The sequence below is a fragment of the Macaca nemestrina genome, chromosome 13 (assembly GCF_043159975.1).
Source record: "Macaca nemestrina isolate mMacNem1 chromosome 13, mMacNem.hap1, whole genome shotgun sequence".
Classification (NCBI taxonomy): Eukaryota; Metazoa; Chordata; class Mammalia; order Primates; family Cercopithecidae; genus Macaca; species Macaca nemestrina.
In genome coordinates this window covers 19,405,370-19,416,222 of record NC_092137.1, presented here as the reverse complement: position 1 = coordinate 19,416,222, position 10,853 = coordinate 19,405,370, and the positions used below count along the sequence as shown (strand labels likewise).

The 10,853-nt window shown below is 40.9% G+C and overlaps 1 long non-coding RNA gene across 1 annotated transcript; it reads left to right on the top strand.

Moving 5' to 3' along the window:
* The first annotated feature begins 161 nt into the window (after positions 1-161).
* LOC139358023 (uncharacterized) lies at positions 162-10,549 on the top strand. The gene is made up of 3 exons (XR_011612226.1): positions 162-408; positions 540-684; positions 9,437-10,549. It is a non-coding gene; the product is annotated as an uncharacterized lncRNA (long non-coding RNA).
* The last annotated feature ends 304 nt before the right edge of the window (positions 10,550-10,853 follow it).

Genomic DNA, 10,853 nt, shown 5'->3' with positions numbered 1-10,853 from the left:
AGAATTGAGGCTTCAGCCAAAAGCTAGCATCAACTATAAGACCTGTGAGTGATAGACTCCAGCTCCTAGATTTGGAACCTTTCAGCTGAGGCCTCTGGTGTCAGAAGTGCTGTTCTTGCTCTGCCCTGTCCAAACTCCTGAAACACAAAATCCATGAACATAATAAAGGGTTGTCTTAGACTGCTATACTTTGGGATAATTTCTTATAAGTCATTAATAAGTGGAGTAAGCTTATAAGTCATTAATAACTGGAGTAAACTGGAGTTTCAACAGTTAAACTTACAATAATTATTTTGAAGATCATCTTGCCTTAAAAACTTCAAGATCTTTGAGGGGATAATTTGCCATCTTAGAATTTAGAAGAATTGTGTTTGTGTCTATATGAGGGAGATCAGATTATAATAGAGGGTAAATGGGTACAGTATTTTGTATAATCTATAACTCTCTTAAAAGCTTTCCTGGAATTTTAAACTATTTTTCTTTTGATTAAAAAAATAGAGGATGAGATATGAACTCATTACAAGAATAATAAGTTTCAGGATTTGGTAAAATGAAGAGAAAGTTTTGAATGGGCTAAACAGGAATTCAAGGACTGCTTATAATACATTCCAGAGCTCAGCAACTCCTTTTTTTATATTGCCTGCTGTTTGGGATTATATTCATCATTGCTGCCTTCAGTTACAGGTGGGGACATTATTTTGGAAACCTTTCTTTGTATTGTCTTTGTAACATAGATCTATTGCCCATGACATTTTAGCTATTTAATAACTCTACTGTTCCAGCAAAACCTCCCCAAGGAGCAGTTCAAGCTCCCAATGTCCACCAACCTAAGCTCTCCGTAGGAGCAATGAAAAAACACAGGTGTGAGAAATCTGAGGATTCCTTCTCCGAGGGCTCTCTCTTCAGTCAGGGGTGTATTTTCCTTAAAAGAGCTTAAGCTCTATGGAGTAGTTAATCTTAGATATTCAGATATGGAAGATTAACCCCCAAAGATTAAGTGATCATCTAAATGTGTTAATTCAAGGTGATTTTTAATTTATTGCCTTCTATTCTCATGATGAACAACAATCCACCCCGCTAACTTCATATAAATTACTTTCATCAAATGAGAACAGAAGTGTTTTTGTGAGTAAGGAGAATACATGTATTTCATCCAAATGAACAACAGAAAGATAGCACCATGCTTATGTACCTTATAAAAGGTGTGAAGGAGATTCTGAAGTTGCATGACTGTCCCATCTGGTGTGACATTTTTCATTTCAAAGAATATTGGTTTCTGCTTGAGCTTATTGTAAAAAGACAGGATTCCAGTATTTGTAGAAACAAAAATTAATTTATTGGCTTTTGTCCTCCCAAAGAGATTTAGGGCTACCAAGTCTAGCAAACCCTATTGATTCAAGAGATACCTACCAAATGTCATTTTTTTGCTAGGCTTTTTTTTATTGGTTCTGGAGAGACAAATTAGACATGAAATTTGCCTTCAAAAGGCATATAGTCTCATGGGGAGGTAAGTCATGTATAAACCTAATTAAAATGTAAGGTAATAGAAAGTGAGATGGACTGTATGGAAGGTAGGGACACAGTAAGTGAGAGTTAAGAGGGAGATAAACTTTGCAGCTGGTGGTAGAAAATTCAAGATGGTGGGATAAAGGGGCTGTGGAGTCAGAGGAAGTTGGTTTCATGGTGGAGATGAACCAGGGGAAATACACAGAGGATTTTTCAAGTGAACAACAAAGGTTTGGTTTGGCTGGAACATCCAAACTGGATGTACATCAGTATTGATGGAGTCCTGCTAAAGGGGAGATTCCTAGGCCCTAACAGACTTACAGACCCAGCTCAATGGAGGGGTCTATAGGGGTGGACCTGAGCAGTCATACATTTAACAGGCTGTTCTTGGGACCATAACTACAGCTGGGTTCAGGGATTTCCAGGCCGAAGGACAAGATTTATAATGGTGAGGGATGAGAGATGACATTGGGAAGGTTGGTTGGTGTCAAATCATAAAGGGCCTTGACTTCCAGAATGTATATGAGCTTTACTCATTAGTCAGTGGGGGTACTGGGAGAGACTCTTGAGGAATGAACCAACAGATCAGAGAGGTACGTCCAGAATGGCGATCAGCTGGTGTGAATAGGATGGATTAGCAAGCCAAAGACCAGAGGTAGGGGAAACAATTAGGTGCCACCTATAATTTCCCATGAAAAAGTAATTGAAACATGAAATTTAAGAGTGGCAACATCAGGGAGAGAAAAGCATGGGAGGGCTTCTAATCTCATTCACCTGACAATGGTTTACTTTCATTCCTGGGACATCTCTGACTTTGATCTTGCCTCTCCTTGAAGATACTCTCAGTAAACCCTTAAACACTTATGACCTAGGCTCTTGTTCTTTATGGCTAAAGTACATTGTGCTTAAATATATAGAATGGCATTTGCTATCATTATTTTAAGACAAAAGCATGTTCATTTCACTAAGTCCTCTGAACTTAAAGATAATTAAGGATGTCTTAATCTGGATGTGATTGACTCTTTGCCAAAATGAGATGGATCAAGAAATGGTGGAAGCTGTTGAATTTTTTTTATCTGCCCAGCACCTTGCATATGAGTGAACACACAGTAATAACTTTAAAAATCTTGGTTATTTATTTGAGCTCTGATTCCAGTTTCTGAAGATTTTGATTCTGTCCTGATTTTCTTGGGAAGTCAGGATATGCTTTTAAAAATATTATTTCTTCTCTAATAATCTTTTTCTCTTTCTCTGCTCTCTCTCCTCACACAGCCTGTTCTCATAGGCTTAATGGGCCCCGATTACTCACAGGGATGCATAGAGTAGTCCCTTTAGAGGAATAATAGAGGTTGATGACTTCTTGGAATTACCTGGCCTTTGAACACATTGCACATGTTTGGGAAGTGGCTAAAAATTTGGAACATTACTGTCTTCCACATGAATAATTGCAGCACGTAAAAACAGGTATTCCCAGCAACTCTTTGTAAGGAAACATAGCTAAATGAAAGGAAGAAAAGGCAAATGCTGTGTCCTTTTGTGTGGAAATATCAGAAGAAGAAAAAATTTTCTGTCTCAGAAACATAACAGCATATACATTCAGATTAATCTTAATGAAGAAAACAATAAAATGCAAGTGAATCTTGAGGAAAAACTTAAAATTAGTTGCTGTAATCTCTATGGAACTTGTTATAGGCTAAACTGTGTCCCTTCAGAATTCATATGTCGAAGCCCTAAACCTTGGACTTCAGAATGTGACTGTATTTGGAGACAGGATCTTTAAAGAGGTGATTCAGTTAAACGAAGCCTTTTGGATGGATCCTAATCTGATGTGATTGGTATCCTTATAAAAAGAAGGAATGTGGACACACATAGAGACACCACAGATGCAAACAAAGAGAAAAGACCATGTGAAGACAAAGTGAGAATGTTCTGTCCCCAAGCCAAGTAGAGGGACTTCAGAAGAAACCACTCCCACTGACACCTTGATTGTGGACTTCCAGCCTCCAGAACAGAGCAATGAGAAAGCAAACTTCTGTTGTTTAAGCAACTCAATCTGTAGTACTGTATTTTGTTATGGAAACCCCGGACCAACAAATATGGACCCCCAGTGCCAAGGGAAATCAGAGGGCTTAGGAGGAGCCTGGCACCAGTGACAGACTCACCCTTTATGGCACACACCCGAGCCAGGGCTATTGGGCATCAATTGATCTTCTACCTCCATCACCAAGGGGTCCCTTACCTCACCAGAAGAAACCGTGAGAAGCAGCTGTTTTCAGGGTTCATCTCCATTTTATCAGATGTGTTCATGGTGATATAATGGAGACTGGAAAAAAAAAAAAAAACAGAAGGAGAACATATTTTCAGAATCTCTCTTCATTTTAGCAACTGGTTCAAAGTTGAGATCAAATGAAGATTGTTAAGAAGAAGGACTGCAGGTCATAGGAGAAGGCGACCCCTCCACTGGCTTGCTTTCTGGGGTCCTCCCTCTCTCAAACATGTGCCTCTGCTGCCTGCACTTGACCTGAGATGCAATTCCTTTACTGTGCATTTTGCTTTAATCACTCTGCCCCACTCAGTCACTGCCTGTTTCCACCTCCACCATATTTAGGATTTCAGACTGACTTTTTGATTCTTAAGGCCACATTCACCAAAGAGACTCACTTTCCTTTCTCCCTGCATGACACCCCAAAGCTCTGAGCCAACCCTAGCTGCTCCCACACCAGAATCAACTCATTGAACCCCAGGCTCGGCCAGAGCTCCAGGTTGGCCTGAGAGAGTGAAAAGAAACAAGAATGAGCCCAGTCCAGACACCACCCCTTTGGTTGGGCTCAACACAACCCCAGTGCAAAGAGGGGCAAAATGCCTGCTAATTAACCTGCACCAATAATACCATATTCTATCAAATCTAGGTAGCTATCAGTTGAAAGACACAATATGATTTTATATACCAGTAAAAAGAACAAATACTGTCAAGTAAACACTATCACACTATCAACTGTAAGATGCTTTATATTACAGAGTAGTTCAAAGGTTTTTTTTAAAAGTGTGTATTTTAGAATCAATGATGACATGAGATGTATAAGCATGAAAAGGACGTGACTTAAGAACAGTGAACAAATCCTTTTTTTTTTTTTTGCAGACATATGATTTTAGGCTGTGATTTTAAAGTTTGTAATAATTTTTCTGTACTGAACAAGAAATAAATACAGTTTCCTACACCATCCTCAAAATCCATACAACTGAAACCCCATATAGTTTCCCAGGGCAAGGTAATGAAGGCACGAATTCAGGGTAGATACTGTCCCAGAGGCTTTTGTGAATATCTGAGCTTGTGATTATTGTGTATGAGAGTGTTTCCAGAGGCTCTTGCTTTTCTTCTGAATGTATTTCTACTGTTTCAGGTTGGCTGATAGCCCTTGTTATCTAAATTCTCATTATCTGAATTATTGCTATCTAACCTAAGACACTAAATAGATGTACCTAGCTTTTTTTTTTTTAGATGGCCTGACATCTCTCAATATCTGAACTCTCATTCCTGTCTATCTGAAATCCATGAACCATCTGATGTGGATAATGTTTCACAACCTGAGACTGAAGATTTCCAGACCTAAATGGACCTTTCCAATGAAAGAATTGCCAGGTTTCTGGTAGGACCATGCTTGTTTAAGCCCTGTCAGTCACCTTCTACGCAGAAGCCTAGCAATTCCTTCATTGGAAACTCCATCATCTAACTATGCGAGGTTGAGCAAGTTACTTTCTTTTTCCCACCTTTGTTTCCCTGTCTGTCCTATGCAACTTACAACTGCCTCATAGAGTTGCTGTGAAAAACAGATGTGATTGATCTTATGTAGATGAGCAGGAGTACTCAGTGACTGAAGCTTCATTCCTGCTGCCAGCTTGTCTGCCGCTCTACCCCTCTGGACACGCACTTCCTTGACCTCTGGCTACTGGTTGGTTTTGGCCAATGAGAGGCACTAGTAAGGGGTTGGGAGCAGGAAAGAAAAAGGAGTTTGGAAACTTATGCCTGAAATCGTCCTGCTTTCTACTTCATTTTGTCCTAGAGAAAGCCCATTCTTTTTTTTTTTTTTTTTTTTTTGAGATGTGATCTCAGTTCACTACAACCTCCGCCTCCCAGGTTCAAGCAATTCTTCTGCCTTGGCTTTCCCAGTATTTCCCCTGGGACTACAGGCATGTGCCACCACGCCCGGCTAATTTTTGTATTTGTAGTAGAGATGGGGTTTCTCCATGTTGGTCAGGCTGGTCTCGAACTCCGGACCTCAGATGATCCGCCCGCCTTGGCCTCCCAAAGTGCTGGGATTACAGGCATGAGCCACTGCCCCTGGCCGAGAGCTCCCATTCTTTACTGGTTCCCTTAACTCTCTTCACACTCGTGAACACAGTCCCTGTTAACATCTCTTGTATTATTCCTTTGAGGGCACCATCTGTTTTCTCCCAGGGCCATGACTGTACCCTCTCCCAGCGTGCAGGTGGTGACATTTGCCCCCCGATGGAGTTTGCTGCCTTAAGAAATTTTATCTTAGTGCAGCAGCAGAATTACTTATCCAGAAAACTCCACTATTTGAAACCTGGCTCTGTGCAGGCTTAAACATTTTGTTTATGTGGTGAAAATAAGGAGAACGTCATTCTTGAAAAGGGATTTCTTTTTTAACTTTTGGCCAAACACCCCCTCTCATTCCCTCCTCCTCTTAAAAAAAGAGGAAAAAAAGAGGATGCTCTGGCTTGTATTTATGAGGGAGTAAGGCATGCAGTTCTCCTTTCAAAGCTGTTCACATGGAAAGGAAACTGGCCTTGACATTTACACAGTCCAGGAGGATTCCAAATAGAATTTGGACAGATTGGGAAGTTACCATCTTGGAGTGTAGGGAAAGCAAGCCTGGTGGGAAGATGTGGTGACATATATGAGGCAATCCATAGATGTTAGGAATGTGCTGCTCTGTATGTGCCTCACTTCTTCAAGATCCAATGGAACTGCCACAAATATGCATATGTTCTTTATGATATCACATGAGAAGACCATCCAATTAAAGCACTCCACACTAAAGGCAAGGAGTATAAGTGCTGCATGTATTTATGGTTGCTTAATGTCAACAAAAGGGTCTTTTAAGCACAGCACATTCCTTACCCTGCACTCGCAGATCTTGCTAAACACATCCAAATGCACAAACTATAAAAGAGGGAAGAGGCAGTACCGGCACCAAGCTCTTTGGTTTCTGCATCTGGCCAGCGTCCACTGGGAGAAATGTAAGTCAGAGTTTACCACATGGATTACAAATGTGCTGAATTGCAAGAATGATTATTAAATGAAAATATCCATAGCACCTGCAGCTTGTCCCGGAAAATTCCCCCAGGGTGTTGTGGGTGCTTTTCTAAAAAAAATTGTTTTAAGGAAAAAAAGGAAGACAGAGTGAGATGCAAATGGCAACTCCAGCTGTTTATAGTAGCAACTCCATTAATGTTCCTGAAGGGTTTGCAGAGTCAATTCAGTCAATCTGAGCTGCTTCCATTCTCAGCATGAGTGTGAGGAGTGGGGGCTAGGGGAATATCATTAGCCTCTTTCCTTTGAGGTTTGGATGATCAAGACAATGAAAATAATAGTAATGTAAATGGAAATTGCTTTAAAAAACAAAGCACATCAGTGCAGGGGGAAGCATGAGGCTAGCTCCATTTCTCTGACCCAGCAGTAGTGTTTATTCTGTTATAAGGTCAGGGCTTCTTCTAGAAACAGAAACTGAGAGGCTATGTGGATTTTGTTTATTTAATACATGATTGTGTGTGTGTTTGTGTGTGTATATATATATATATAGAACACTCTGAACATATGTAATAATATCTGGCTGTGTTTCAATTAGTTTCTGTCTGTGTGTGTGTGCATGCTTGCACGAGCATGCTCACACATCCATGTATGTTTGTGTGCATGTGAAAAGAAAAATAATAAAGTTAGGAGAAGTTCAGTGAAGTGGTAAATTTTTGGAATTTGAAATGAAAATACCTAGAGTCAAATTATAACCCTATCAGTGTAAGTACTTGGGCAAGTGATTTAACCTTTCTGCACCTGAGTTCCATAATGCAGCACTCCCCAACCTTTTTGACTCCAGGGACTGGTTTCATGGAAGAACATTTTTCCATGGACTGGGGGCAGTTGCAGGGGGAGGGGGATGGTTTGGGGGATGAAGCTGTTCCACCTCAGATTATCAGGCATTAGATTCCCATAAGGAGCACGCAACCTGAATCCCTCGCATGCGCAGTTCACAATAGGCTTCCCGCTCCTATAAGAATCTAATGCATCTGCTGATCTGACAGGAGGCAGAGCGCAGGCAGTCGTGCTCACTTGCCCACTGCTCACCTCCTGCTGTGCAGCCCAGTTCCTAACAGGCCATGGACCTGTACTGGTCCGTGGCTTTGCTAAAAAACATGATTCAATGATACTGTTAAAGCCAAGTAAGACTATTTAGCACCATCGTGATAATCACAGGGACCACTGCAATGGAGTCTTGAGTTCAATTCCACATGCAGCATGGGCAAGTGGAAGTTTATAGCCAAGGAGCAGGGTGGAGGTCAGAGGATAGAACATCCCCAAGAGGAAACATCAGGGGTAAGGGGGCCTGTGGCTAAATTGACTTAAGAGAATTCTTGCTGAAGGCAGGCCAGGGTGATCAGACATCACCTGGGGATGGTGGATGGAGGATGAAGAAACTGAACACATATCCAGGGTGATGAGATATTGAAGGTGAGGGTTCTTGCTAAACTGATTTAGCAGGGTTCTTTGCTAAAAGTGGATTTTATAAGGAAATGAGTAGTAAAGTGTGGCCAAAAAGAATTTTTGTTACCTTGTAGCTTTTTAAAAAACTATTAATGAGCTGTCATAACACAAATATGATAGACAGATAGATACATTTTTTGAGAGAGGGTCTCACTCTGTTGCCCAGGCCAAAGTGCAGTGGCATGATCATGGCTCACTGCAGCCTTGACCTCTTGGGCTCAAGTGATCCTCCCACCTCAGCCTCCAAAGTAGCTGGGACTACAGGCATGCACCACCAATGCCCAGATAATATTTGTATTTTTTGTAGAGACAGTGTTTCACCATGTTGCCCACGTTGCTCTTGAACTCCTGGGTGCAAGTGGCCTGCCCACCTTGGCCTCCCAAAGTGCTGGGATTACAGGTATGCACCACATTGCCCACCCTATGACAGATAGTTTTAAAGGGCTTTAAGAAGAATATATTTGGACCCTAGTTCCCACCTCTGACCCCCATCCCACCCCCAGCAAACAAGCATAGACTTCTAAAGGAGAGTTCTACTATGTCTCCTAGGCCCTGGAGTTTGTGGTATCAGTGTGGATAACTGGTAAAAAGAGGACTGAAATGAAACTAAGACAAGCTGAATTGATTTACATTTTGGAAGGGCAAATAGTTGGGGGAAAGCAGAGACCTAGAAATGTGAAAAGATGGCAGAAAGCTAGAGGAAGGTGAGAGCCACTGAGAGTTAAATTTTAGGAGCACTTTTGGCAGTAAGGAAACTGTGAGAAAACAGGTTTTCTCTGTTTTCACCATGCTGTGATCGGCAAAACTTTGGAAAGATAATGATTTAAAGCAAATTTTGAAGAATTGTTTCCTATATGTTGCATTTTGTTATACCTCTTTGCCATTTTATCAGACTTCAATAAATACTCAAAATTGTTTGCAATCTCTTCTGAATTGATTGTATGTTGAACTGGAACACTGGGGAACTCAGCTTTGCATGTGTTACAGAAAGATAATTTTTAAAATGACCATTGTAAGAATTTTAACATACATTTTGATGTTGAGTAGATAACGAGTTATGTTTTCAGTTATGCTCAGCCTTATGTGGTAAAATTAGAAAAAAAAAAAAAAAGAAATGCACAAGATATAGAACTCTATCTGTATCTCCAGGGCAAAATGCTGAATGGTGGAAGGCTGAAGAAAAGCTAAAAGCTCAGTCTTGTTGAGAATTTCGTCACAGAGCAGACTCCACTGAAGTAATCAGATGGCTTTCCTGCCACTCTGAGTCTTTAACTGTCCAAAGGGAGTCCTGAACCCAAGGCTGTTTTGGCTGCATGCGATTGTTAGGATCATTCACTCATACCCCTTCATTTAGGATAGAGAACAATCAGGCAAAGAATGGGAAGGACTAACCCAAAGTCAAATAATTAGCTAAGGGCGTCAGAATCCACAGTTCAGGGTTGTTAGTACCACATCAAGCTCCCTTGCAAATTATCCTCACAAATCCTAAGCCCACAGGCTCAGGGCTCATCTAAAAGAGATGGACCAGAGAGGTGGAGATGGAGAAAAAAGTCTCCTATCACACACTGGAACCACTTTTACAGAAGTGCCTGTTGTCTCCCCTGCACCCCTGCACCCCCAGCCCCAATAATGCCAGGCAGCAAGCTGCTTCAAAAAGCAAGCAGGCTGCTGCCCCTGCAGTGTTCAGGCCTCCTCCTGGCAGGGTTCCCTCCACCTGAATCCATCTCAGGGAAATGGTCATCACTGACTCTGCTGCACAGAGCCTGCAAAGTGATGTTAATAATCTCGCTGGGCCTTAAACTGAATAACCAAGATTTCACACATGTACCATTCACTTCCCACTTAATATGCACACTCAATTTACACAGGAAGTATGCTTAAGGCTCTTTCAATGACTGTATGTGAATACACGTAGGGTTTTTCTTTTATAACAGATTGGCAAATGCCTGAGGTGGTATGAGTGTGGTGTTGCTGGAAAACCTTAGTTGAAATTCCTAGACTATATGAAATCCTTTTTAAATCTCCTTATTCTGAAAACATATTTTTTTAAAAAAAATTTAAACCACTCATGGGATTTAATGTGAAAAGTACAAATATACTGTATTTCATGACTGTAATCAAACTGGAAATATTATGCAAACATAGAGCCCTTATATTTTCATTCTACTTTAGGTTGCAATTGTCTATCTCTGCATTATGTGCAAACCAAAATGAGAACTGTGGGAATAAAACACATGTTGTGTTCACGTTCTGAATGTTCAAGTATTAGCAGAATTGAGAGACCCATAGAGTCACAAGAAATCATGAAACATTATTTGTGTTGCTGACCCTCTTTCTGCACCCCTGCCTATGATACATGCCTCTTTACTTATTGCAGGTCCCTGGGAGTTTCTTCCAGCTTTTAAACGGGGCAGGAGACTACTTCTACCTTTGATGACTCAGTGAAGCATCCAGTAATAGTCACAGAAAAATACATAAGTATTTTCCTTATGTCTAACCTAACTTCTAAATATAGACTTATACTTCTGGCCATGATGCAGTAGTTTGTGGCAGACTTAAAACTCCT